Source organism: Malaclemys terrapin, chromosome 2, assembly GCF_027887155.1.
Source record: "Malaclemys terrapin pileata isolate rMalTer1 chromosome 2, rMalTer1.hap1, whole genome shotgun sequence".
Classification (NCBI taxonomy): Eukaryota; Metazoa; Chordata; order Testudines; family Emydidae; genus Malaclemys; species Malaclemys terrapin.
The window spans coordinates 97,482,999-97,510,977 of NC_071506.1; positions in this window are offsets into that span (position 1 = coordinate 97,482,999).

Consider the following 27,979-nt stretch of genomic DNA (forward strand, 5'->3'; position numbering starts at 1 on the left):
TTTACCGCGTTATATCCGAATTTGTGTTATATCGGGATAGAGGTGTAGTTGAAAACCAAAATATTTTGATGTGGTTATGCTGTTACAGTGCACCATGAGGGTTATAGTTTGGTTGCCTCATGTCCCCATTCTCTTCTATGTGTTGAGCTCTCTGGCCAGATCACATTTTCCATAATGCAACATGGCCAGGGGATTTGACAATGCACTGCCTCCCTCTCCAAGGAGGGAGAACATGGATGCATCATGGGAAGATACAGTATGACCAGGGAGCTTGACCTATATAGGAGAATGGGACCATGACACACCCAAACTATGACTCCTAAGAGGCAATGCAACGCAACAGCATTTCCCAATAAAAAAATATTTGTTTTTCAACTGACTTTTTACCATTTTGAAATTTTTGCCAAAAAAAACCCTGAAATTTTCTATGAAAAATTTGCTTATTTTTTGATAAACTATAACTCAGACTTTATGGCCAGAAGGGACCATTATGATAATCTAGTTTGACCGCCTGCACATTGCAGGCCACAAAACCTCACCCACCCACTCTTGTAACAGGCCCATAACCTCTGGATGATTTAAAGACGTTAAATGACAGAGAATCCACCATTTACTGTAGTTCAAAACAGCCAGTGACCCATTCCCCATTCTGTAGAGGAAGGTGAAAACCTCCCAGGGTCTCTGCCAATCTGACCTGGGGGGGAAATTCCTTCCTGACCCCAAATATGGTGATCAGTTAGGTCTTGAGCATGTGGAAGAGACCCACCAGACAGACACATGGGAAAGAATTCTCTGTAACTCAGAGTCTTCCTCCTCTAGTGTCCCATCTCTGGCCATTGGAGACATTTGCTAACAGCAGTCATGGATGGGTCATATCCCATTGTAGGCAGCCTTAACATGCCATTCCCTCCACAAATTTATCAAGCTTAATCTTAACCCTTGTAAAGGTTTACAGCTTCTTTCTGGAATAAGGGGCAACTGGGGGAAAATTGTGCCTTTATGGGTCAGAGGTTCTTTATGCGCTGCTTCTTCAGTGACATAGCTAATATTGTTCCTTACAGAGGGAGAGATTTAAAACAACAAAAACCTGGATCTAGCTGTAAATGTGAAAAGATGGTAGTGGTCAAGTAAATTCCTGCTGAGAGAAATAGTCTGAGGGAGTTTTAACCTAAAAGGCACTTTCTTTTATTCCTCTCTATCTATCTGTTATGGACAAAAACTAAAGCTTCTGAGGAATTTTTCAACTACTGTAAGGGTTACTATATCTCAGATAGTTACTTATTGCTAGAACAAATGCAAATTCCTTTAGAAGATTCCATAACAAAAAGAAGCAAAGATGATTCTTGTCTCAAGCTACATATACATTCCAGGATAAATTAAACATTTGAGAGGAAAACTTGACAAACATTAATCGAGACATATTTTTAAAGAAAACTATGCTTCTTTAAGGTCTGGACACTGATTATGCAAAACAGGAATTTTCTAATTCTCGGAATCTGAACAAGAGACCTGAAAAGAGACCAAGAAACTACCCAAACACTAGCAGCAATCACTAAAAAATATTTAATTTAAAGGAGTCAAAGAACATGTAGTCGAAATGAGTCAATCTTATCAACTACCAACTATCAGGGTAGAACTTTTTCTCTAGCAGTGAAGTTTCACTTATGTAACACACTCACAAAATCCTCCAGGTGCAAAGGAAATCCTGTATTATTTAAATTAAAGGCGAATTATTTTGATGCCATATTAAGCATGGATGGGTAAACAGACAAAGCTCTGAAAATGCAAGTTAAAGTTTAACTTGCGGCCTTAACTCTGTCTCACTGTATTGCTAGTGTAGATTCATTAAATACCATCTTCAATTATCAGATATGATTTGTAAAATGAAATATATTAAAAAACTAGATACAAATAGGTTCAGTCCTGCACAAAGGGACTCAAAAGCCAGAAGAGTTTCCAGCTAGGCTTTTGTGGATGTATCCTTGGGTGACAAATCCAGTGTAATTGGATCCTCCCCTACCCTCTGTTTGGCTTCCTGCACTGAGAGTGTGCTAAGGGCATTCCTAAAGAGAGGTCATGGTCTGCCATTATGCTCTGGAAGTCCCAAGCTGGTTTTGAACAACCATTTAAGGCCTTAGATTTTTTTTTTATTATTGTTAAATAATTGGACTAGCTCCACTGAGGCGCTGTTATGCCAATTTACACCAATGTGAGGATGTATCTCATTAATATTTCTATCTTTTTGGTATGAAAATAAGTTACTATTATTATATATACAGGAATATTTTAATAAGTAAAGTTGTTTTGAAGAATAGAGTGGTTCGAAACTTTGTATCCTCTTTATGCACCGGTACAAGTTGGTTTTCAACTTAAACACTATTCCTAGAAAGCAACAGAGGGTCCTGTGGCACCTTTGAGACTAACAGAAGTATTGGGAGCATAAGCTTTCGTGGGTAAGAACCTCACTTCTTCCTTGCATCTGAAGAAGTGAGGTTCTTACCCACGAAAGCTTATGCTCCCAATACTTCTGTTAGTCTCAAAGGTGCCACAGGACCCTCTGTTGCTTTTTACAGATTCAGACTAACACGGCTACCCCTCTGATACTATTCCTAGAGTTGGTCAGAAATCATTTTGCAGTAGAATATTCAGTTTCTGCAAAATCCACATTTTCCACAGTAAAATTTCAATTTGGTCAAAAAATTATCAGTTTTACAATAGGAAAATCAAAATGAAATATTTTGTTTTGGGTCAGTTTGACCCGAATAAGAATATTTAATTATGTTTAACTGACCCAAAATGAAACGATTCAACACAAAACAACATTAAACTCCATATTCCTATTATAGATCATAGCCTGATGGGAATAGTCATTGGTCTCCTATTCTCTCTTCTGGGCTGGGCTCCACTGAAGACTATATCTCCAATAGTGCAACACAGACATCCCTCAACCAACCTGTGTGGTACATCATGAGAATCACATGAGTCTCAGTGCCTCATGGGAAATGTAGTCCAGTAAAGGAGCCTGGCCCATAAGGGAGAATGTGAGCATAAGGCTCATGAACTACAACTCTCATGGGACAATGCAACACAATGGGAAAATGCTGTTTAATATTGAACTTACTCAAAACAAAACATTTTCGGTTAGTTCAACAAAATGAAACAAAATGCTTCTATTTTAGAATACTGAATTTTTTTGTTTTCACTGAAAGGCTGACAAAAAACCCAACATTTCAATATTTAATTTTTTTTTTTTTTCAGAATATTTCATTCCACAAAAATTATCACTGTTTCAAATTTTCATCCCACTTTTGGATGAAAACAAATCTTAAAATGGAAATTCCAAATTTTGCTCAGCTCTACTAATAAACCTGTGCAAGTTCTATGTAAATATAGATATCTTTTTCATTCTGTATTTAGCAGGAGAAGAGTAGAGTAGTCAAACAGACACACTAAAACACTCCAGCTGTCAAAAAGAAATCTCTGTGAGAAATTTTGAATGAGAAATTGTTCACGTTTTTTGGTCAAAATGTGCTGGGATTCCCATGGGAAGTTTTGAACTGATTTAAAATAAAAATGTTTATTTAGTTAACTTGTCAGTCCATTTCAACTTCAAAATTATCCCCTCCCCCCTGGTTTTTTGGTTAAAAAAATACCAGGACATTTTAAGTCAAAGTGAAACAAAAACTGATGTTTCAAATTGACATTTTGACATAAAATGTTGTTTCATTTTTCTTAAACTGATAAGCTGAAACTAAACAATGTTTTCAATTGAAATTAAAAGAAATTTTCCATTTAGCATTGCCTGCTGAGAACTCAAAAATTTTCCTCTGAATTGACACATTTTTGCCATGAAAACATTCTGCATGAAAAAATGTTGACCATGCTTTAATACCCTTAGAGTGTTGCAAGGCTAACTGGGCATAGGAATATGTCAAGAAGAGTTGTAAAAGATTCGTTTTGCTGGCCTGCGTTGTTTTTTGCTCCAAATACAAGTAGCCCATTTTTCCTTACAGGAATGGTTTACTGGTCCAGGCAAAGTGGGAGAACAAGGTTTTAGTATCAGGTCTCCCATTAAATGTGAGTGATCTTGAACAAGTCTGCCACTCATATATTCCATTTATTAAAATAAAATAGACAAAATACCTTTGTGTAGCACTTTGGGATTTACAGTTTAAAATAAAACAACTGTTCAGTGATGTTACTATTATACACAGCTGCCATTCAAGTCAATTGAATGAAGACTGCAGGATTGATCCATTATAGTTTTAACTTTTAAAACAGTGTCCATTTTCTGAATTATTTTATAGTACATACATATGCATCACATTAAAATGACTAGAACTCAATATAAAAAAAATAATGCAGGTCAGGTACTATACAAAATCTATTCTCAAATGTCAGCCATCCAGTCACATTCACCCTATCAAAGTAATAAAAATTAAACCTTAAACAGTTGCTTCCCTACCGTATCCCAAATCTCCAAAAGAATATGTACCTATCCTGGGAGCTTTACAGTACTGTTTAGTTAAAATTCCTTTTAATTCTTATTTGTAATTGTTAATTAATTGTTGTTGGTAGTAGGATATTAGAGAGATAAGGTGGGTAAGGTAATATATGTTATTAGACCCACTTCTGCTGGTGAAAGAGACAAGATTTCAAGATACACAGAGCTCTTCTTCTGGTCTGGGAAAGGTAGCAGTCTATCCCACCTTATATTTAGCTGTGACACACGGTGTACCTTTCCCAGACCTGAAGAGCTCTGTGAAGCTTGAAGACTTTTCATTCTTAGGCACTTACTAAAACCACAGGCCATAAGGGATTTATTTGGATAACCCACTGAATGCTCCTCTCCCTTCTTTTTGAAGTTTTCAACTGGATATTCTAGAAGGCACTAAAAGTTAGATTCACAAAAGGACTTTGGTGCTTGACACTGTAGATGCCTAAACTGTAGAATCAGACCCCACTGGGATTCACAGAGACCATGCTCAGCTGCTCCCAAACACTATAGGTGCACTCTGTGCTTACATTTTTTAATAAAAAGTTCCCTAGATACCTATGTTTCTATGCATGTGCACTGCTGCCCTCCACAGGTGGCCAGACATCTAAGTCCCAGTGTGATTCACACACTGGGGAAAGAGACATTCTTCTGCCTAACTCACATGTGGGGACCAATCAGGTGAGTGTGCTCACACTCCCACACCCCGAACACCAGATTGAATCCCTATAACAAGCAAGGAGGAGGAGTTCCCTCATAACTTTCAGCCCAGTGGTTAGGTACTCAGCCCTAGTTCAAGTTATAGAAGGAATTTTAACTGGGCTCTGATACCTCTCAGTTGAGTTCTCTCGTCACTAGGCTATAAGATATTCTAATGTAGGGCTTCCTCAGTCTCTCTTCTTGAAGCCGTTGCACTGTGGATCTATAATTTTAAATAAATTGGGGTAGGGAGTGTTCTAACCACCAGGCTACAGAGTCATTCTCTCTCTCTTCCCCCTTGCCACCCAATGATTCTGAAAAGGGTCACTGAAAAGGGCCCACTTTGGAAGGAAGAATAAATGCCCTGGTTCAGTGCAACTCAGGTTCTCTTCCAGGCTGCTTGAGTATTCTGGTACTGCCTTTGACGTGCCAGTGAACTGTCTGGTTCAGTCTCTGACTAAGAAAATGTAAATATGATATTGTTGGAGAAATCTATTTGACTAACTCCAGCCATTAGAATTCAAGGACAAGGCAGCAGGAGAAAGGACAGCTTCAAAGAAGACCTGTATAGCAGCCAGCGAAATGAGACCATCAGAATCCATCTGGCTTAGTTACCAGTGCCTCTAGCATTAACAATTTCAGATAAAAAGTGGTGGAAAAGAGTGATGCAAGAAAAAGATTCTTTAACATTATGAGGATGTTTGTTCTAAGGTATTTGCTTCCTGGTATACCTTTACAGAGCCAAGCATCTATATATGTTATCCAGCCAAATTGCAGATTCTCTGATAAGGGTTTTTCTCAGGTTTGGCACTAGAAACTATGAATTTCTTGACTTCATGGTAATATTTGGCTATCTGAACCAGAGTTTGGTTTTAGATTGTGCCTCCTTTCTAAACATGATTATACGGCATCGACTGAATTGTTAAATACTCATAGGCAATAGATTAATCAAATGCAAAACATGAAAGCTTCAGCCATTATGTAACAAATTCTGTTACACCCATGCAATCCCACTGAAGTCTGAAGTTGGTCCTATGCATTGAGTGGTAGTTAACAGAACCACACATAATTTGTTTTATTGAGAGATAATGCCATCTCTCTTTGAAATAAAAATGCAATGGTTCTTGAATATCCACCAGGACAAAAATGTAAGGAGTAAGCAGAAAAGGCCCATGTTTAACATCTCACTGGAACGATGAAAGACAACAGTTACAGCTAACAGTTGTCACCAGCTAATATTTATCCTAAGAGTTTTCCTATATTTATAACTTTCCAAAGTTCCTAGGCCTGAGAAATGAATGATATTGAATATGTAGTTTGGTTCCCTATATCCCATACTTTCAGGATCCATATGCCTTGAAATGCTTCTGTAGAAGAACAAATTAATGTTGATACTAAATAATAAGCTAACTGGGAACAACTTTGTCTAAATTCCAATTTGTATTAATATTGATGAGATGAGTGTTCAAGGGGAGTGTCGAATCACTATATGAATAGAATTGTCAGTCATGCAATAATCAGTAATAACAAACGTAAGTAGAACTCATGGGGAATTGGGGCTTATGAGGTGGAAGAGCTCAGCAGACGAGTGAGTCCTACTCATCTGTCCAATCTAGGCTGCAGGGGAGAATGCTCTGGAAGCCCTCACTGTTTTGTATCCTCCTGATTCCCATCATCAGAAGTACTCTTCTTACACCTCTACTCTGCTCCAGAAAGGAGACACTTGTAGTTGGACAAGTTCAGCACCTGTAGAGAGTTTCCTCTTTCCACCATATTTGGTTTCAGGAGTTAGCCTTTGGGTGAAACATACCCACTGATTTCCGAAGTCTTTGTTCTGCTCCTCACCATAACAGATATGAGAGCGGACATGGTCATTCACTGTTATTTCCACCAGAATAAGGAGGAATTAATCTAACAGCCTGCAGATGTGAAAATGGGCTCCTTTCAGGCAAAATTATACAAGGACACAAACGCAGAATGGCGGATAAACAATTATTTAACATTTGTCGCATTTGAAAATGTAACTCAAGTATGTAAATCTAATGAACTTTTTCCTTTACCAAGATAATATTTTGATCTCCTCCAGAATAGAAAACTGACATGGATGCATAGTGTCAAAAGCCATAAGTCTTTAGTCACTTGATATTAATGCAGAATTAGCAGTAAGGCTCATATACTGCATAATGTTAATATCCCTGTAGACATTTTAACACAGCTGGCGTATATGTGTGATTCAGTTGAAAGGTATAATGATTGAAAGATAATAGTTTAAAATTAGCCTGCCTTGCCACTAAACTGACGGAAATTTAAAATTCAGTTTATTGCACATATGTCTTTCTCCGCATTGCAGCATTTTAAAAAAGTAAGCAAACAATTCAACAGTACAAGTGCTTTTCTCAAACACCTTGAAATGGCAAAGCAAGAATACAAACCAAAAGCTTTATAATGTATGTCAGGAGAAGCTAGCACAAAGCAAAGTATTGTTACCTGTATAATAATTTGATTGTAACACCAGATTGATAGTTTCATAAGCTACAAAAGAACAAAACATAAACACATTAGGCACTAAATAAAGATGAAACAACGATGTCCTTTAAATTGCCCACTTTTATATTTTCTTTCTTATGGCATAATTTACTGACACTAAGAAAGCTGCTGGATGAGAAATTGTGGTAGGGTATGTGGCCTTTTTAGAGCAAAGTTGGGCAAATAAAACTAGTTTTATTTCTCAGCTCTTTATGGAATGATAATAAACTGCCACATTGTATTGTCTACTGAATAAAATGGTCTGGTAAGGGATTTATCTTGGTATTTTATTAACTTGCATCTGTTCAATGGTTCCATAGTTACCAGGCACTTTTAAATAATGTATTTAGGCACTGTTAGTTCAAGCTATTTCAAAGTTTTATGTAACTTGAACAAATTCAAAACAATCAATGGAAATTGTTCAGGTCTGGCAATATTGCACTAACAGCCCTACAATCAGCCCTAACATTTCAGGCTCTGACCTCCTTACGCAAGCAGTTCTCAAGCTAAGTAAGGCGATGTGTCTAGTTAGCACTTAGATAAGAGACCCCCCAAGGAAAAAAATTATGTGAGCCAAGATTTTAAAACTACATTCCTCTATGAAAGTGGCTGGGCGCTCAGCATTTTGGAAACCAAGAGTCCTATTTAAATGCCTAAATATTAGTTTAAGGGCCTAACGTTGGGCACTTGGGGCAGATCCTCATCCAGTGTAAATAGTCATAGCTCCACAGAAATAAAGTTACACCAGGAGCTAATTTGTTCCCTAATTTTGAATATCTTGATTCCTTGTACATGTCAGTAATTTAGTTGGTGCCAATATTGCTTTTGAATCCCTCCATAATGTGCTGCTATTTGAATGAAATGAAACCAAAGTTCTAACTATTTTCTGGTGGTTTAAAATAAAAGTGTCAAAAGAACTTCAAACAAGAGTAAAAGTAGCTGCATCAATGTCCTAGCCAGTTTCTCTATGAATAATTACATGCCACAGACGTAAATTCCATCATTTGCATAAGGTATTCTTCTCTGGCTCTTTTTTGTATCTGTTGCCATTATAATACTATGTTCCCCAGGAGATATTGTATTTACTTTCTGAAGTGATGTGATCCCCACACTGTAGCTTCTGAAAAGCACTATGATACTGGCTCTCTGTGGGAGGTGATAAACGTATTGTTGTCTGAAACCATAATCAGTTTACCAAATGTAAGGGAATTATGTCTAGATTTAATTCTATTTGGAGAATTTTTAAGACTTAGTTACATGAAGTTTAATTATGGGTAATCTCAAGGTGCTTATAATGGCATTTTTGCATTGAAAAACAAGTTGACTAAGCTTACGTACCATTTAAAATGAAAACACGTAAATACATCCTTCAATAAAAAAAAAACAGCCAAGTTAAAGTGATTTAAGTTTTTTAGGGAGTTACTCAATTTGATTTGTTACAAAATTCCCTTTAATGAATCTCTCTTATTGAGTGTTATTCTTTAAAAGCTCTTACTACTACAAAAATAAATAAATAAAAGTCTTCTGTAGGATTGGATTACATAGGGGACTGGTAATGGGTAGAGCAGCCTGAGTACCTCAGTAGTTTTCCATCAATACTGTTCAAATTTATAATGAATTATTTTCAGTGATGCTCACATCCCATTTTGTATTTCCATAAAACAGAATTTGACTGGCATGAATGTTCATGGAAAGAAAATCTCCCATTTTAGAAAACAGACATTTCCAAATTTTCACAATACTTGTTCCATGTGTGCTTACACAGCCAGCTAATCAAGGAATGGAAACAACAGCTTATCTTAAATTATAATACACATTAACTAGCAAGTATCAAATATTAAATGATAAACAGTTTAGATTAATCTATTATATTAAAATATCACACTATATATGTATGTGAATATATATAAATTCCTCTTTTTTTGTGTATATATTTGCAATCTGTTCATGAGTGGTCCACCAATCTAAAAAAGAGTCTAAAATTGCTATATTAATTACTTGTTGCAAGTTACTCATTCAGCTCTACTAATGGGCTTTCATCTCTAGATCACCAATTAAAATCCAATCTTGACCTTGGACATGCAACTTGTTATACATAGGCAAACTCTCACACCTGGATGGAGTTCTACTGAAGTCAGAGGGACTCTGTGTGGGCGGGCCTGCAGTCTGCAGGATTGGGGCTCTGATCATTAGATTACGGAAAGTTTTTGCCACTGTTACAGGCTGGGTGGCAGAGTTAAAACCTCATTCAAACAGATGTGTGAATAAATCAGTTAAGGGGCACAGTTAAAACAAAGCCTAATAGAATCTTCCGAGAAACTAGCAAAAGGTGGGAAAAGGGTGTGACTGGCTACTGTTACCGGGGGGGGGGCTAGGGGGGAAGAGAAGACAGAAAACTGAAAAAGGAAGGCGAGACAGAGGCCCAGCCTGAAGGAGCAGTTAAAAATATGGTGGCTGTCTCTGGAAGGGACCTGGGAAGAGGTTTTGGGGTGAGGCCAAAAAGTGGTCTTGGGGTTATGAGCGAAATAAGTTGTTTCCTGCTTATTTGATTCTCTCTGCTTTCAGAGTAACAGGACTTCGTACAAATAAATAAACAGAACAGCATAAAAGACTGACTAAATTAGACCAATTTCTACTCCCACCTAGAACATGCACAGGGCCCCCAGCTTTCACTAGTCACTCAGATTGAAAAGGGGCAACATCACCTAATGATGTTCAGTTACTTATATGAGACTATTTCATGGTCTTGGTCTGGATCCTAGTGGACAAGTGTCCACGGTATAAAAAACATTACCTCAGAAGTGGAATTAATGAGTACCCGTTGGCAGCCTCAGTAGAGGGAAGGAATAGTTCCATTTCCATGTCCGCTCTAACTTTTGACCCATGAAGCCTCCAGACCCAGATGGAGATGAACTGGCATTGCAAACATGGTAATTGTAGGGTATAAGGTCTCCAAGGTTATCAGTACAGCACCTTAAATGGTCACGAAAAGAGGGGAAAAAAATCTTGAGATACCTTCTTTAAAATCACTTGAGAAAAGAGGAAAAGATCTTAAAAACTAGAACAAGATAGCAGAACAAGAATTCACCCAAATCATTATTCTCAAGGTGATGTCCAAGGAGGACAAACCAGCCCATCTGTAGCTTTACTATGTGACAGACCCAGAGGCAGCTCAATGTGTGCTAGCCTGGGGAGTCTGCCAAGAAGCCAGATGCCACCATTGTAAAAAAAATAGTCTTCCACAGCTTGATATCACAGTTCTCTGTATAAAGACCAAATCAGGTGCACTGGTACCAAGACAGGACTGGAATACAAGCATCTCCACTATGTCATTTTTATTCTGTAGAAGGTTTGCGTTCTAATATTGAAAGCGCTTAATAATTACAAAGGGAATCTTCACAGATCTATGGATTTCTTCAGACCCTCAGGGTTTTTTTAAATTTATTTGTAAAGGGTTGTGGTTTTTAAATTATTTTTTATTAATAAAATGTTTTTTAAAGTAAACTCAGTCTTATGTCAAGGGAATATCCAGTTTGTAGAGCAGGGAGTAGGAAAGTTGTACACAACCTAGAAGTAAAGAACAGAGGTTATAAGTACAACAAATCTAGCTAAGATACCGATTCATGCCATAAAATATTACTTGCTCTATGATAGAACTATGCATGGCGCTTTAGCTGTTTAAAATTTTACAGACAAAACAGCAGGCATTTCTTTATTTTATGTACAAAGCAAAAATAAAAAAGTTTAAGTTATTTCATCACTTATTAATATCTATATAAAGTGTTGCTGAAAGAAATATATAGAGGTGAAAAATCCAGTGCAGATAAAAACCCATTCTATTGACACGATGAAATTCTTTTTAAAGGTAGAAAACAAGTCTGACTTTTTCTCCTTAGGTGATATATGTTTTAACCACATTTGTCTATTTTTTTTATTCTTAAACTCTCTGAGCTTCAGTCTTAATATTAGTAATCTTATTAATCTTTTAAACTTTTACAGACCTTAAGTGAGAAAACAACATATGGCTGTGCAACAGAACACCTCTGGAGATTTTATACTCCAACAGCAGATAAGATTTTATGTTGTGTTAATTCTTATTCATTGTTTTAACCCTACAAGTATCAAGGTCTGAGCCTAATGCATTATGTTTTATTCTGTAACATCTGCACCTCATGGATGGTATTCATGGAAAATAAAAATCTCCTTTTACAAGGGCACTTCATGAGTGCTATCTTTATTAACGGGTCTGTTACTATGATGAATACCATGGGATGGAGATGCAACTAAGGGTAGGTCTACACTACCCACCAGATCAGCAGGCAGCGATCGATCCAGCAGGGATCGATTTATTGCATCTAGTCTAGATGTGATAAATCAATCCCAGAGCGCTCTCCCATCAATTCCTGTACTCCAGCGCCATGAGACGCGCAAGCAGAGTCGACGGGGGAGCGGCAGCAGTCGACTCATCGTGGTGAAGACACCACGGTAAGTCGATCTAAGTAGATCAACTTCAGCTACATCATTCACTGAAGTTGCATAACTTAGATTGATCCTCCCCACCCCCCACCCTCCCATATAGTGTAGACCAGGGCTAAGTCTTTGGCCTTGCTTTAAAGCTTGGAATACTTTATCCAATATGCTGCATTTTCTACATAATATGACACACTAAGAGACATCATTACGGATCCGGATAACCAAGACTAAAATTTGCAAATACAATTGGAGACGTTTTAGAATCTAAAGCCCCAATCCTGCAATTTGTTGAGTGAGGAAAAACCTTTGTTTCTATTAGAAGATTAAAGAATGACACTGCAAGAATGCAGAATTCCATTTTAAAATGAGAACATTAAGGTTGCAGGGTTAAGCATGAATGTCATTAAATGTGAGGATTTTATTTTTAATAAGAAATTGTAAATGTGAATTAAAAGAACAATGGTTGCAAAATGAAGCACTCAGAAGTTGGGAAATTATCATCTTAATTGGGCCATAAAGCCTTAATTAGCCCTCCTATTGCAGAGCCAGTAATATACCCTGGCTCTTCTTTCTCCCAGCCTAACAGCTTACCACAAAGGAACATCATTCCTCTTCTTACAACCCTATTCCTCATTCACTGTCCATCCTGTGCACTGAATGATGCCGAAGTCCTGCAGAACAAAAATCATATGGTCGTATCATTAAATACCTCTGTTCTGGGGAGCTCCACAAGAGCCATGCTGGTAGAGGCTACCAAGAGGATGTGCTCAATAAATATATATCCCAGACATCTTAATTATAGCCCCTCCTCAGAAAGGACCATCCTCTTTTGTGACTGCACTGTTTAAGGACGTAGGTGGACTTTTCACAGTCAGGAGTCCTCTATCAAGATCTAGAACCTCAGAAATAAATGTAGACCCTGCTGGTTGTCTAGGATCCCATGGCTGTGTGTTAAGCAAGAATACTCTTATTATACCTCTCAAAGGCATGACGGCAAAGCAGATTCTTCAGAGAAGAATTGAATAGTCTTCATTATTTATTCTGGTTTTGAAATCTATGAATCCATGAATCTAAAACAAATAGGAAATTAATGAAGGGTTGTTTCTTTCTAAGTTCAAGGAAAGGCAGAAAATTTTGCATAGCTTTGATGTAGCCCACAACATATATTAAAGTTTTCAGATTATATCACAAGGGAAGGTTCTGGGCAGAGAACAGATTGGGGGATCTAGGAAGGAAGTCTTAGGCAAACTGCTATTACCACAGGATTAAATTCTGGCACCTGGAATTAAACTGGCTTAAAATCAATAACAGCACTAATGTGCTTAGAAAAACCCTACCTATGAACAGTCCCTTTTGCTTTCTAGTTTATGAGCAAACTAGGAATATAATATAAAGCATGTGCATAATGACCATAATTGGTCCATATAGTTACACGTGGGTTGGAATCTTGCAAATACTTATGCAACTTTAATTATTGGGTTCAACAGGGCTACTCACATGTGTAGTTCAAAATCTGGGTCTTGGACTACTGGACATGCTTGATTATGCCCCTTCTTGATTTCTGTCACTAAGAATCTGCAAAAGCTGCCCTTGAATGTCTTTTTGAATGCTGGGCATCTTTCACAAACACAACTGTTGCAAGGTGGATTTTTTGCTCCATTTTTATGGTATGCACACTTGCACATACTTTGCCAGAGTTAGTTCCATAGTAAGCTCCTGGAAGCATAAAGAAACCATGACAAACTTTACTCAAACACTGCAGAATGCTTTCAGACTGATGTAACTTTCAATTTCTAATAAAACTATTAATAAATATATGTAATGTTTTATAAACAATCTTCCTTCACAACTGGGAAATATAAAGTAAATTGCATAGTGTAATTCTTTATTTGGCCCAATGTATAGTACAGATGAGCTAACATATCCTTGGAAATGTGGCTTTGGTATAAGTAAAATAAAAATAATGAAATATTTAATGGATATTTTTACTGTTTTATTTCTTCTGTTGGGATATATAATTATCAGATCACCCATATTTTTAATTGGGATTTCAACAAGCTTCTTCTGTATTCAAAAGGAAGGAAAATCTAGAAAACCTGTACCTTTTTTTTTTATAAATAACTGTCATTAGAAATCTAAACAATGTCACAATTCATCTTGTTCATAGTTATTTCAGCCTTTAGCAGATGTGTGCTTTGAACAAAATTTACTGGCCTCATGAATAAAGATTAGCACTCTTCTGTTCAACTCTGTTGGAGAGAATATTATTCTACAGTAAATGGACATTAAGTTCAACTATGGGGATATTTAAAACAAAATTGCTGGAATTCATTGGCTAAATTTTCAAAGCACCGCATGGGAGAGATTGACAGAAATACTGTTATTAAAAAAGCTTCACCTATTTTTAAGCTAAAGAAGATTTCTAACTTCTGTGAAGAGAGAGATGCAAAGGACAAAAAAAAATGAAATAAAAACTACCAATGAGAGATGTGAAATTAAATAGATATGTATATCCAACCACACACATACAGTCAACTTGTATACTTACAAATTAAGGTTAAGGACTGGTCAATAGCACTGGGAAAGGAGGCAGCCATAAGTAAGCTAGGACACTACAAGTTGTTCAGTGATATAGTAGGTAGAAAACTTCCTTTTGAATCAGTCCTGAAAACAGGTACAGTCAATGTGCTGAGGGAAACTGAGTTTTTAGAGGAAAAATTTATTTTCAGATAGTTTGTGGCCATTAAAAGCCTCATGCAGGGGCAGAAGAATATTGAGAAAGTTAAGATCCTTCCTCTTGTGATATTTTCAGAAGGTCAGGATAGGCAACTGCATCTCTGACTTTAAAGTCTTTGCTTCTGTCGTACGGTAAAGCTTTATCCTCTTCCTCTATTCTATTCATTCGAACTGGCTGAAAATTTTTGGATTTTTCTATTAAAAATTTTCAAAGGTTACAGAACATCAATTTGAGTGGTTGACTTTTTTTTTAAAAAAAAGCTAATTTTTACTAAAAAAACTGTTTGAAAAAATTGCACTGCATTTCTCAACTAGCTCTACTACTAAGTTTGTATGTAAAAGCTGTTATGGAAGAACATGAAACAACAAAATGTCCAACACCAACAATAGTCAAACACCCAAATCTGTTATCTTTCAAGCAAATGTTAGCAGTTCACCTCCCATCTGTCCCCATGCTTAAGAAATATGAATGTGCTTGAATGAAAGACAGCTGGCTGAAGGTAAGCCCATGTCAGACAATGATATTAGCAGGAAGAGGCAAACACATCACCCACCCTCAATTGAAGCTGTCTGCTAACCGAAATGCCAAAATATTTTTCAGATTCAGAGTCTTTCTGATTTGTTCATAACTATTGGCTTCTCAAAGAAAAGCTGTTAGAGACATCTTCCATCTTTAACCAACTGAGAGGCTAGGCACCATCTTGTTGGATTCTAACTTGGCCAGAGTGATCCACAAATTCATGACTTAAAGACTTGATTACGGCAATGCATTGTAAATGGGAAAGAGGATGACACTCTGAAAAAGCCCCCACTGATTCAAAATGCAACTGCCCATAGGTAACACAAGATAAAAAAATGGATGCAAATAACCCTAGTTATTAGTAGTTTGGATTTTTTAAAAACTATATACCCTTCCCTTTTTTTCAAGGAAAGGAGGGCAAGAGCATTGATTATACATGGTGGAGGAAAGTAATTATGTAATACAACTGTTCGAATCATAGACAATAGACTTTAAGGTCAGAAGGGATCATTATGATCCTCTAGTCTGACCTCCTGCACAACACAGGCCACAGAATCTCACCCACCCACTCCTGTATCAAACTCCTAACCTATGTCTGAGCTACTGAAGTCCTCAAATCATAGTTTAAAGACTTCAAGGTGCAGAAAATCCTCCAGCAAGTGACCCAGGCCCCACGCTGCAGAGGAAGGCGAAAAAAACCCAGGGCCTCTGCTAATCTGCCCTGGAGGAAAATTCCTTCCCGACCCCAAATATGGCAATCAGCTAAACCCTAAGCATGTGGGCAAGACTCACCAGCCAGACACCCAGGAAAGAATTCTCTGTAATAACTCATATCCCACCCCATCTAACATCCCTTCATAGGATGTTGGGCATATTTACCGCTAATAGTCAAAGATCAATTAATTGCCAAAATTAGGCTATCCCATCATACCATCCCTTCCATAAACTTATCAAGTTTAGTCTTGAAGCCAGATATGTCTTTTCCCCCACTGCTCCCCTTGGAAGGCTGTTCCAGAACTTCACTCCTCTGATGGTTAGAAACCGTTGTCTAATTTCAAGTCTAAACTTCCTGATGGCCAGTTTATATCCATTTATTTTTCTGTCCACATTGGTACTGATCTTAAATAATTCCTCTCCCTCCCTGGTATTTATTCCTCTGATATATCTGTAGAGAGCAATCATATCTGCCCTCAGCCTTCTTTTCAGTCTCCTTTCATAAAACAGGTCTTCTGTTCCTCGGATCATCCTAGTAGCCCTTCTCTGTACCTGTTCCAGTTTGTATTCATCCTTCTTAAACATGGGAGACCAGAACTGCACACAGTATACTCTCTCTGGCCCATCCCAGTGATAAACTCCATGTGTGGGTTAATTCCAGAATAAGAGCATCCACACTGAGCCCTTATTTGTTCCTTCCTTGAGACTAAATACTGAAATCCTGCATTCACATATAAAGAGAGGTGAGAAAGTATGAGGTGCAGGAGTATTTCTTCTGGGGTAAGTATGCACACATCCATGTAAAACAAAGGAAATGTCATAGGAAACAAAATAAGAAACCAAACAAACAAGAAAATCCTGAAACTATGGAACTTTAGATAAGATTTCTACAAATCCTATTCCCTGTACTGCAATTTTAATCTCCCTTTCTTGATATATATCAGACTGTAGTACCAGTTAGAATTATTAAAACAGTTTTCATGAATTAAGCAACTGCTTAATTTATCTTAATTAAGAGTCAAATATTTTCAGGGACTTTTTTTTAGTGCCTACTTTACTGTAATTACTCAGTTTAAACATTGAAATATATATATTCTAATCAAGTGATTTTTTTCATAGCTACTAAGGCAGCAGTAAAAATCACTGAAGTTGAACGTAATCATAGAATAAACTATGACAATGAAATTTCTAGCAACTCAGATGACAGGAGATGGGGCCAAGAAAGAATCCTTTATTTTTTTTAAAACAGTGCTGTCCAAGCACAGCGCTGGATAGACCTAGTCCAGTCTGAAGAAACTGGAGAAAAGTTTGAAATATCTTTAAAAGCTTAGACCCATTTTCATTACATAATTAAAATATATTTCCACTGCCATTTTTAAATATATATTTAAAATGTGCCCAAGCCTCTAAGAGTGCATCTAAAATTCATTAAGCCCAACACAAAAATTTGTAGAATGACAAAAATAAATGGATTTGAGGAGTCACCACGGGTTGCACCAGCAGGTGAGAAAGGATGTGTCTACACTGTGTTTTAAAAACCCGTGGCAGTGGGTCGCAGAGCCTGGGTCTACAGACTCGGACTCATGGGGCTCGCACTTCGGCATTAAAAAGAGTTGTATAGATGTTCAGGCTTTGGCTAGAGCTCAGGCTCTGAAGCCCACACACTTCCCCATGCTTTAGAGCCTGAGCCGCAATGTCTACACAGCTGTTTTTAGCAATGCAGTAAAAGCCCTATGAGCCCAACTCTGTAGACCTGGGCTCTGAGACTCACTGTTGTAAGTTTTAAAATGCAGCATAGGCATACCCTTACATGCTTACAGAATCCATCTCTCTCACTTTGCTGAGAGTAATAGTCCTAGATTTGAAGGAACATGGCATAGGATTTCCATTGAGAGTCCTCCAAAATTCACCTCCCCATTTGTTTGAAGGACTTAAAGTTACTGTCCTTCAGTATGTGGCACAAAACCCATTACTTTTGCTTGCAAGCTATGAATTTTAGACTCAAATCAACTAATTAGACTATCCATAAGTCAACTAACCTTGTCACAGAAACTGACAGTTGTTCTCACATCCATGTTAAGCATGAGGGGTAACTGAACAAACTTTGTGGAAACCTGTACGAGAGCTACTGTATTAATTTAGATGGAATATAGGGACAAGGTGTTAACATAACCCAATCAGTGTCCAACATTAAACAGTGTTAAACAAGATGTGGGGTTTGGTATATAGAGACTTCAGCCAGTGTAATACCACGACAAACACACCATTTAACATTATTTTAGCCCTTTTTAAAAGATTTTTTTAAGATTTTAATAAAAGAGAAAATCTGTTAAAGGTTTTAAAATATAAAGTATTAAGTAAAGCTTTCATTTTAACAGCATTTCTTGTTCCCTTTCTCTTTATCTGGAGAGAGTTGTAGAAGGGAAAAAAATTATTTGACAGCTTCTTTAGGAGGTATTAAAAATGCTGATAACTGTCCTCTTATTTAAGTTTGTTGAGATAAGCTGGAGCTGTTATTGTTGCTGCTGGTGGGGTGGCAACATCAGCTGGGTCCCTTTCTCTGGCCCATTCTGATCAGGAAATTCCCTCAGGATTTGGACGAGGAATGCCCTGGATCCCAATAGATGGTGGAGCTCACTTTTGTAGCCTCCATCTGTTCTTCTCTTCTGTCTTTTCATTTCATAGAGTCTTTCTTTAGTGACCCAAAAAAGGGAGTGATGGGTGTATAGCTCATCTCTTTATTATTTTGTCCACCAGTTAGGGCTAATATCCAACACACCAATTTTCGTTCATTAATATCCAGTTTCACATCTTCTGTTTTTACTAACCATGGTCTCAACATAGTCCTTGAATCATATCAAGGTGGCTTTTTGTTTGGACCACTTTACTCTCTCTCTCATTCTCCTGCACCTGTTTATAAAATTTATGATTGAAAACAACTTGACATTAACATTTGTTATTGCAACATCTTATGAACTTTCATATACTTTTTACAGTTGATCTTACCCTAATTATAAGTTTGTAGGCCCAATTATTACAACAGAGCTCCCTCCCTCAAGAAAAAATGAGGCAAGAATGAGAGCACCCGAGATCCTATCCACTTTGTCAGGTTATGCAGCTGAGTCAACAAAACTACTGCGAGCAGTACTAAAGGATTGAGATGAAAGAAATCATCATGGCACATGACCATAGTTCACAATCAATAAGACCAGTGCAGTCTCTTTAGTGTAGCCTGAGAAATAGGAATCTCAGGAAGCTAAAGAGTCCATATTAGACTAGAATTTCTTCATTATCATGTCCTCCTCAATAACCTATCTCCAAAAGACAAGGGCACAAACTGGGAGATAGTTGCTGAGATTAAGAACTTTAAGAGATGCTTCTAGACCACTCGTCTGAAAACAGCTAGTACCCTAACTTGTTAAAAAGTAGCAGTAAAGTAGTAGAAAAAAGGCCATAATTCAAGCAATTTGGTATCATCACCAAAGCTGCTTGGTACTATTGAAACAGTCTGAAGCTATCCATCATTGTTGGTCCTATGGAAACAGGTTCACTACCCCAATCAGAAAAAAGGTTAAGTTTGGACTCTGAACTGCAAGAATTGATGGTCATACCATGATAAAATTATAATCTTCTCTTTTATTTTCCAATCCCAGGCAACACAAACGCCAAAGTCTGAATGATATGCATCAAAGGCAGTTATTTAAACAAATATATATCTCAGCCCATCTGCTTCTTTCACTTGATCATCCAGTGGCTCCACAAGAGATTGTTCAGAAGTCTGAGGGTAAAATAGATACAGAAATGAAGACAGGAGGAGGAAATGGAACAAAAATGTTCAGTATCAGTTCAGACTTGCATTGGGTAGGTTAAGTATAAAATTAAAGAATTAAAGTTAGCTAAGTTTTGTCAAGGACATATAGTGTGTTGTAATGAAGGCTCCAATCAGCAAGTAAAAGAAGGCCCTGAGAATAATTAGTATTACTTGTAGTATGGGAAGGATGTATGATTTCAAAAGTAACTAATAAATAAAGAACTGCAGTAACAAGAGAAAGAAAATGTTATTGAAAATAGTCTGGCTTCAACTGGCAAATCTTGATTTTTATAGTTATTTATTTGACTAATTTCTATATAGCCTATTGCTATAATTAGTTCTCAGGATTCTTTTACACTGTAAAGCCCTGATCCTGAAAGTTGCTCCATGTTGGTGCACCCTGGGCTGATCCTCAGGGATGTTAAAAGAGATGCTTCGATGGAGCAGTTTGCAGTATTGGGGTCTAAGTGCTTACAGATGGTTTCTTCTCTTAATGTCTCCTGGTATTTTATTAAAAATAAAGCTTACCTGTCAATACTTGCCACAATCACTTCTTTATTATTTAACATTTAGACTGAAGTAGCACCTACAGGAAATAACCAGGTTTGACCCCATTTTGTTAGGTGCTGTACAACATATAATATATTTCCTAATCCTCTCTTAGCTTCCTAGTTCTCTAAGACTTTTTTTTTTTGAAAAACAAAACAAATGCTACACTACAAACAAACAAACAAACAAAAAACAAGAACGCAGGAGCGAGTCTCAGAGCCTGGGTTTACAGGCTCAAGCTCGTGCTACAGCGCTAACAATAGCCGCATAGACATTTCAACGCATGCTGGAGCTTGGGCTCTGAAGACCACCCTGATCCCTGGGCTTCAAAGACTGAGCTATTTGTAGTGCCGTAGTACGTGCCCTGCAAGTCTGACTCTGTAGACTGACTGTTGCAGGGTTTTGGGTTGTTTTTTTGCAGTGGAGAGGCACCCTGAGATGTACTGTGAGTGATTTAACAGCTTAAATACCACTGAAATTAAATGAGATTTAGGCTCTTGCAAAAATTTTACCCTATGTTAATCATACTTGCATAGAATAATAAAGCTGCAAAATAGTGAATTCCAGGGTGCTCTTTCTCAGAGTCTTTGTATAACTACAGAGCAACCAGCTCTATGCTTATTGTCAGCCACGAGGAAGTTCTTTTTTAGATGCTGAGCCTATCAATAGTAAAGTGTGCCCTGCCTTAGGCTCCCTGTCTCTGTCTAAGAATCATTCTTAGGTATAGCTGCTGCCTACAGATTATATCCAGGCAAACTGTAACAGTGCATGCTGCCAAAACATTACAGTAAGGACAATGGCTAATATAAACAGACCTTCACTGGTTAGAAATATAGTACCAGGCCTTCCACCCTGATTCTGGCAAAGATCTCATGAGTAGATTTTGCCTGAGTGAGTACTGCAGGATCAAGACAAGAAATAAAACCAGAACCAAACTGGAAAAATCCAAGTTAATGTGTGCAAGGAAAACTTATTAAAAATACAGATAATTCAGTGGGATGGAGCACATGAAAATCAGTGATACTGAAAAAGACCTCAGGTAATACTGAAAAACAAGTTAGATATGAGTTTGCACACAACAGAGCGGCAACACAACCCCCTCCCATGCAAAAAAGGTGCTGCAATGTGATTTTAGATTGCATACAGAGAGGCATCATATCACAGATCAAGAACTTTACAGGACCTGTCTAAATGGCAGGGGCACTGAGAGCTAAGATCTGGGCACATCATTATCAACAAATTGACAAAAACATGGGGGAGAGAAACACAAATCATTAAGGTGTGGCACGCTTGATTTTTGAGGAAAGAGTGAAAAAATGCACAATATGTAGCTTGGCTAAATTATGATAATCACACAATGTTTTGAACAGTGTAGACATCAAGCAGAGAGTAAAAAATAGTTTAAACTAGTCAAAGAGTATGATTACAACTAGTATTTTAAAGGGAAATGTAAAAACCAAAGCATTTCCTAACTTTGTAACAGCCAACTGGCAATGGTCTGCTCAAGAGAGTGGTAGAAGCCACATCACTGAAATAATGTAGAGTCAGATTCTGAGACCCTTATTCTAGTTTAGTAGCACTGTAATTCACGAGGACTCATATTTAACTTAAATAGAACTACTTATGGAGTAAGATAATACTTACCATTTATAAGGGCATCTGAATGCGGACAAAGTACAAGCGAATACACTGCAGAGAATAATTGTTTGCTGGCAAAGTAGTGGATTAGGTGATCCAATGGAATAATTAAATTTACAGTTTGAAATAACCTATTCTTCACAATGCTGAATTTGTTACATCATAGTATCTTTTACAGTAACAGACTGTAATGTCATGGACACAAGAGAAAGGAGCTTATTTGTGGTGGAGAGAGCTCTTATGCTAATATTAAAATCTGGTACAACTCAGGGAAAACATAAAATGATTAGCAAATAAATTTATTTTTGGATTATTAACAAATATCTCACTAGACCAATATTTGCTCCATTGTAAAATAACTTCTTTTGAAAAATACAGTACAAGCACCATAACCTCTTTTCCAACTTCCCAGAAAGCACTTTCAAACTAAGGGAAAGAAAAAAACAGACAGTCAGATAAAATGAAATCAGCTCAGGCTGATACACTGCAGATGAACAGCAGTCAGACAGAATCCATACACTGTATGCACGCAAAGACGGTCTAATATAACACATCTGTTTGATGAAACAGATAAATGAGATAGAACAGACAAAAATACATCTTTCAAAATGGCATTTTTCTCTAGGAGAAGCAACTTGTTCCATCTCTCAGAGGAGAAGTTCAGCAGCGCACTGCCTGCTTCAACTTTTTTTTTTTTTTTGTATTTATCTGATGTTTGCATTCACTGTGGTTTCAAACTGAAAAGAAACCTGTTCAAAACTACACTGCATGACTACAGATTTTTAGTGAACCGTTTTCTCATTTAACAACAAGGGGAGGCAGCCACTGATACCCAATGGACCTATGACCATAAGGGCCCTTGAGGCAAGAGTTGCTGTTGTTTCTGTGTGTAAGAGGGCTTGGCTGAATTTTTGAATCCCTTCTAAGGACAAATAAGAATATTGATTGAACTGGATTATTTATTAAAGGAACTTTTAGTCCCTTAAGACTCTGCCCAAGACCAAGATCTACGTATTTTCCTGGATCTAATGCAGAGATATCTTCATTATTGAAGAACTCAAATGACGTAAAATTGTTAAGGAGTTTCATGATCTCTCCTGAAAAGCTGGAGCAATGACAAAAACAAATGTCTTAATAATCTACACACAATCAATTCATCATGATATGTTAGGTCATATAGTTGTGTAGGAATAGGTATATAACATGGAAGTTTCAATAGTGGCTACTGAAAGAAAATTTCTGGATGGTGGAGGACATGAGGTAGAATCTCAATTGACTTCCCAGTAGCCTTTATATTACTGATGCATTGATATTGACAATGATACAGTATTAGAATTAGCAGGGTGAGAATTACCATTAAAAATGGCATTAGGACCTCTACGAGCACACAAGGAACTACAGCAGTGACCAAAACTGTTATCAAGCTTCCCTTTATTAAAAGCCTTACTACATAGATGATCCATGCCACAATTACAGATATATCAATGACGATGGGCTATACCATAAGATGTTCAGTATCAGTGTTCTCCTACTCACATCCCCAAGGCTACCATCAAGATGAGTGGCTCTCTTAATGGGTGGTCTTCTTCCTCTGTACTCATGCTGCAGAACCACTTTTATGCTGTGTTACACTCACACCAATAATCCTTATGGTCTTACATGAGGGTTCAAACCCTTTCCCCTTATCGGGACTTCCATACCCTGTAAAATTTGGGGTGTTCCACTTATCATAGGCTATCACCTTAGTTTCCCTTATTATCTTTAGCATTTACAACAACAAGTCCCCATAGTAACCTGTGGTCACTGCAGAATTTCCAAAAAGTACATTGTGGCATATTTTCCCCAACATCACCTATTAGCACATATTTTACAGTAATCTTGTAACTTTACTGGAACAGGATTATTCCTGGGTCACCTCCTCATATCAGCCCTTCTTTACACCAATGGCCTAATGAGGCTAAGCTAAAATTGTACAGGCCTCAGTCTGTAGGCCTTGCATTATAGCATTACTTTGCTTATATACCTAATATACTCATCACTCATAAAAGCTTGTCAACTTTATACCCTTTAAAATACCATCCTACTTATTCCTGTACATATACCCACAACTTAAATCTATTCATCACACATTGATTACATATGAATGAACCACCACCATAGAAAACAATTACATGATTATATAAGGTGATTAGCTATGTCCCTGTGCTTGAGGCTGTTTTTATGGCCAAGCTGGGGTTTGCGTCTCTGTGTATTGTCTCTGTGATAAATGTATTGAGGGCCTGATTCTGCACTGCTCTTTATCCTGAATAGTGTTTTACACCTGTGCAAAGTGAATGTACAGTAGACTCATAGACTCATAGACTTTAAGGTCAGAAGGGACCATTATGATCATCTGGTCTGACCCCCTGCATGCTGCAGGCCACAAGACCCTTCCCTGGACTCTGCCGTTGAAGTCCCCAATCCTGTGTTTTAGTGACTTCAATCGGCAGAGACCCTCCTGCTGGTGATCCCTGCCCCATGCTGCGGAGGAAGGCGAAAAACCTCCAGAGGCTCAGTCAATCTACCCTGGAGGAAAATTCCTTCCCGACCCCAAATATGGCGATCAGTAATACCCCGAGCATGTAGGCAAGAGTCTCTAGCCTGACCCTTGTTGGCCATTATGCTATTTACATACCATTGCTTGGTTTTCCTTGGCTACTGTGTTTTACCATTAAACCATTCCCTCCATAAACTTATCTAACTTAATCTTAAAACCAGACAGGTCCGTCGCCCCCACCGTTTCCGTCGGAAGGCCGTTCCAATATTTCACCCCTCTGACGGTCAGAAATCTTCGTCTAATTTCAAGCCTGAACTTCCCCACGGCCAGTTTATATCCATTCGTTCTCGTGTCCACATTAGTACTAAGCTGGAATAATTCCTCTCCCTCCCTTGTATTTATCCCTCTTATATATTTAAAGGTAGCAATCATATCCCCCCTCAGCCTTCGTTTTGTCAGATTAAACAAGCCAAGCTCCTCTAATCTCTTTTCATACGACAGGTTTTCCATTCCTCTGATCATCCTGGTTGCCCTTCTCTGCACCCGTTCCAGTTTGAGTTCATCTTTTTTAAACATGGGAGACCAGAACTGCACACAGTACTCCAAATGAGGTCTCACCAGCGCCTTATACAACGGAAGCAGGACCTCCTTATCCCTACTAGATATACCTCGCCTAATACATCCCAAGACCGCATTGGCTTTTTTCACCGCCACGTCACATTGTCGACTCATAGTCATCCTGCGGTCTACAAGGACCCCTAGGTCCTTCTCCTCTTCCGTTACTTCTAACCAATGCGTCCCCATCTTGTAACTAAAATTTTTATTAGTCATCCCCAAGTGCATCACCTTACACTTTTCACTATTAAATTTCATCTTATTTCTGATACTCCAATTCACAAGCTCATTCAAGTACTACCATTCTGATTGTGTAAATGACTACATAGAGTGCAAGACAGTGGAGAATCGGGTCCAGAATATGCAAAAGACAGAACTCTGAAGTGGAAAAAAGAAATTAAGCAACTTGTGGCCAGGAAGAAGCAGTGCAGGAAAAGTCTATGCTGGCTTCCTCCAAAATAACAACAGTTCTATCAATAGGCAGCCTGCATCTTCTAGACAAGTCAAGGCTTGTCAACTGTCATGACTCCTTGCTTTTTTAATGTTCCCTCTGAATATAGACAAGATCAGTCAGATTCTCCTATTTACCTTTGTCCCCATCATGAAACTAGCTGTCACTCTGAAATTAAAACGCAAAAATGCATCTGATTTTTTTTCACATCGGGTGACAGTTTGCCTCAGTCTTATTCAGCTGTGCAATGGAGTAAGGTCCTTTCACCCTTGTGCTTGATTTACTTGGATATTGGGTCCAGGTATTGGGTATTAGCAAGGCCTGGGCTCCACGCCCTGCCTTCCACTGGCCAGAGTAAGCTTCAGCGGCTGCAGTGTTATATCACCCCTTCCCCCACACCATCCCCTCCCTCAGAGAAAGGGAGAAAATTGTGACTGAGCCTTAAAGGCTCCATGTAGCCCTTTAGGGAAATTGGGACAGAGGTGTACAAGGATTGTGAGGACTCTCTTGGTGGGATCCAAACCAGTCCCTATTACCATCAATCTAATGATCACAGTTCTCACAAAAGTGAGGCACTCAGGTCAGTCTGGTGGTTTGGCAGCAGCATTCTGCTCTGAAGCACGATGGGAGAATCATAGCTAATGTCAAGTTTGGGTGTGTCTTTTTCCAGCAGTTAAGGTTCAGGTACTGTGGAGAGAGGGGTAGAGTGGAATAAAAATCACTTGCTATTTGATTCCATTGTGCTAGCACACAGATGGCATGTCTAATTTAATATATGTTGTCCTCCCACCCACATATGTTATTCTCTCCTGTGATAGTATTTGCCTTTTCTGAGGCCCTTCATTCATTCTCACAATGGGAGTAACAGCAAAATCGCTGCCTTCAGACTGATGTGATGTGGGGAAAATTGTATTTCCTTGGAATGTGGAATGGGGGACCTGGAAATCTCACACGTGCTGTTTTCATATTTAACAGGCACATTCACAGGCATAAAGAAAATCCATGTGTCCTCCACACTCCCCAACTCATCAATTTTAAAATTGTCCACACAGATTTTAGCCAATGGGAAGCCAATAAAGTTTCCAAGAATTCTTGCTTATCTCTTTCACTCAGTAGAACATTCTAATCAAATTGGCCTACAGTACATAATCAGACAATTTCCATTAGGATACACGAAAGACCTTATCCATTTCATATAGGCACTAGACTAAGCCCCTTCAATCATTCTAACTTGATTACTAATAGATGAAGAATGTCTTGTCTAACATAATTCCTGTCAAGTCAACTCCTGATCAGGGTTCTAACATGATCTATAAGTAAACCATCATGACATTCTGAACAGTGTTTATAAAGAAAACAACAACAATACCCCAGCTTCCAGTTTGATCTTTTCATGCTTACAAATTGTTCTTGAAAATTCAATGTTCTCAAAACTCCACATGCCTAAAAATTGCCCTTAATGGAAATCAAAGGGAATGGTTTTTTGTAAAAAGTAAAAAAAATATTTAAATTTTTTAAATAATTTATAATCATTTTTGTTTAAATACTCAAAAATTCTTATTTGTGATGTCTTTGTTTTGTTTTCAGCTTTTTTTTCCTGGAGCTGGAAACAAATAAGCAAACAATGTAGTGATGGCCTGATTTCTAACCCTGATGTTACTCTGGCCCTATATTTAATAAATTAACAAATGAAGCACATAAATTACCAAAAGAACATTTGATTTTTTATGTTCCAGCTTTATCTCTTATTCCCAAAACATTACTACCACATAACATAGTACTTCCGCTTTTAAGTCAGAAAGACAATTTAAAAAGACAAACCATTAGTTTCAACCTACAAAGCACTAATATACCTTTAGTGACTATGACTGAACTGCACCAAGCAACACAAACATTACCCTTCAAGGTCTATTGCACACTTTTTCTAACTGCAGAATATTACATTTTAACTATTGAGGTATGCAGACTATACAAAAAGTTTGTGTTGATATATATAGCTAAAACATCTCTCCCTAAAGGGCATTTCCTAAAGGAACTACGGTATATTTACTTTCAACCTGCCTGCTGTGTACCTGAGTGGAGGGGATTCTCTCTGAGGAGTGCAAGTGGAAATATTTGTCCTCTCTTGAGGTTTATACTACCAGGAAGAGGGCAGCTCTAATCTCTGCCTAGAGCTCCACTGAAAGTCTGTCAGGCAATGTCCTGAGTTAGTGCCA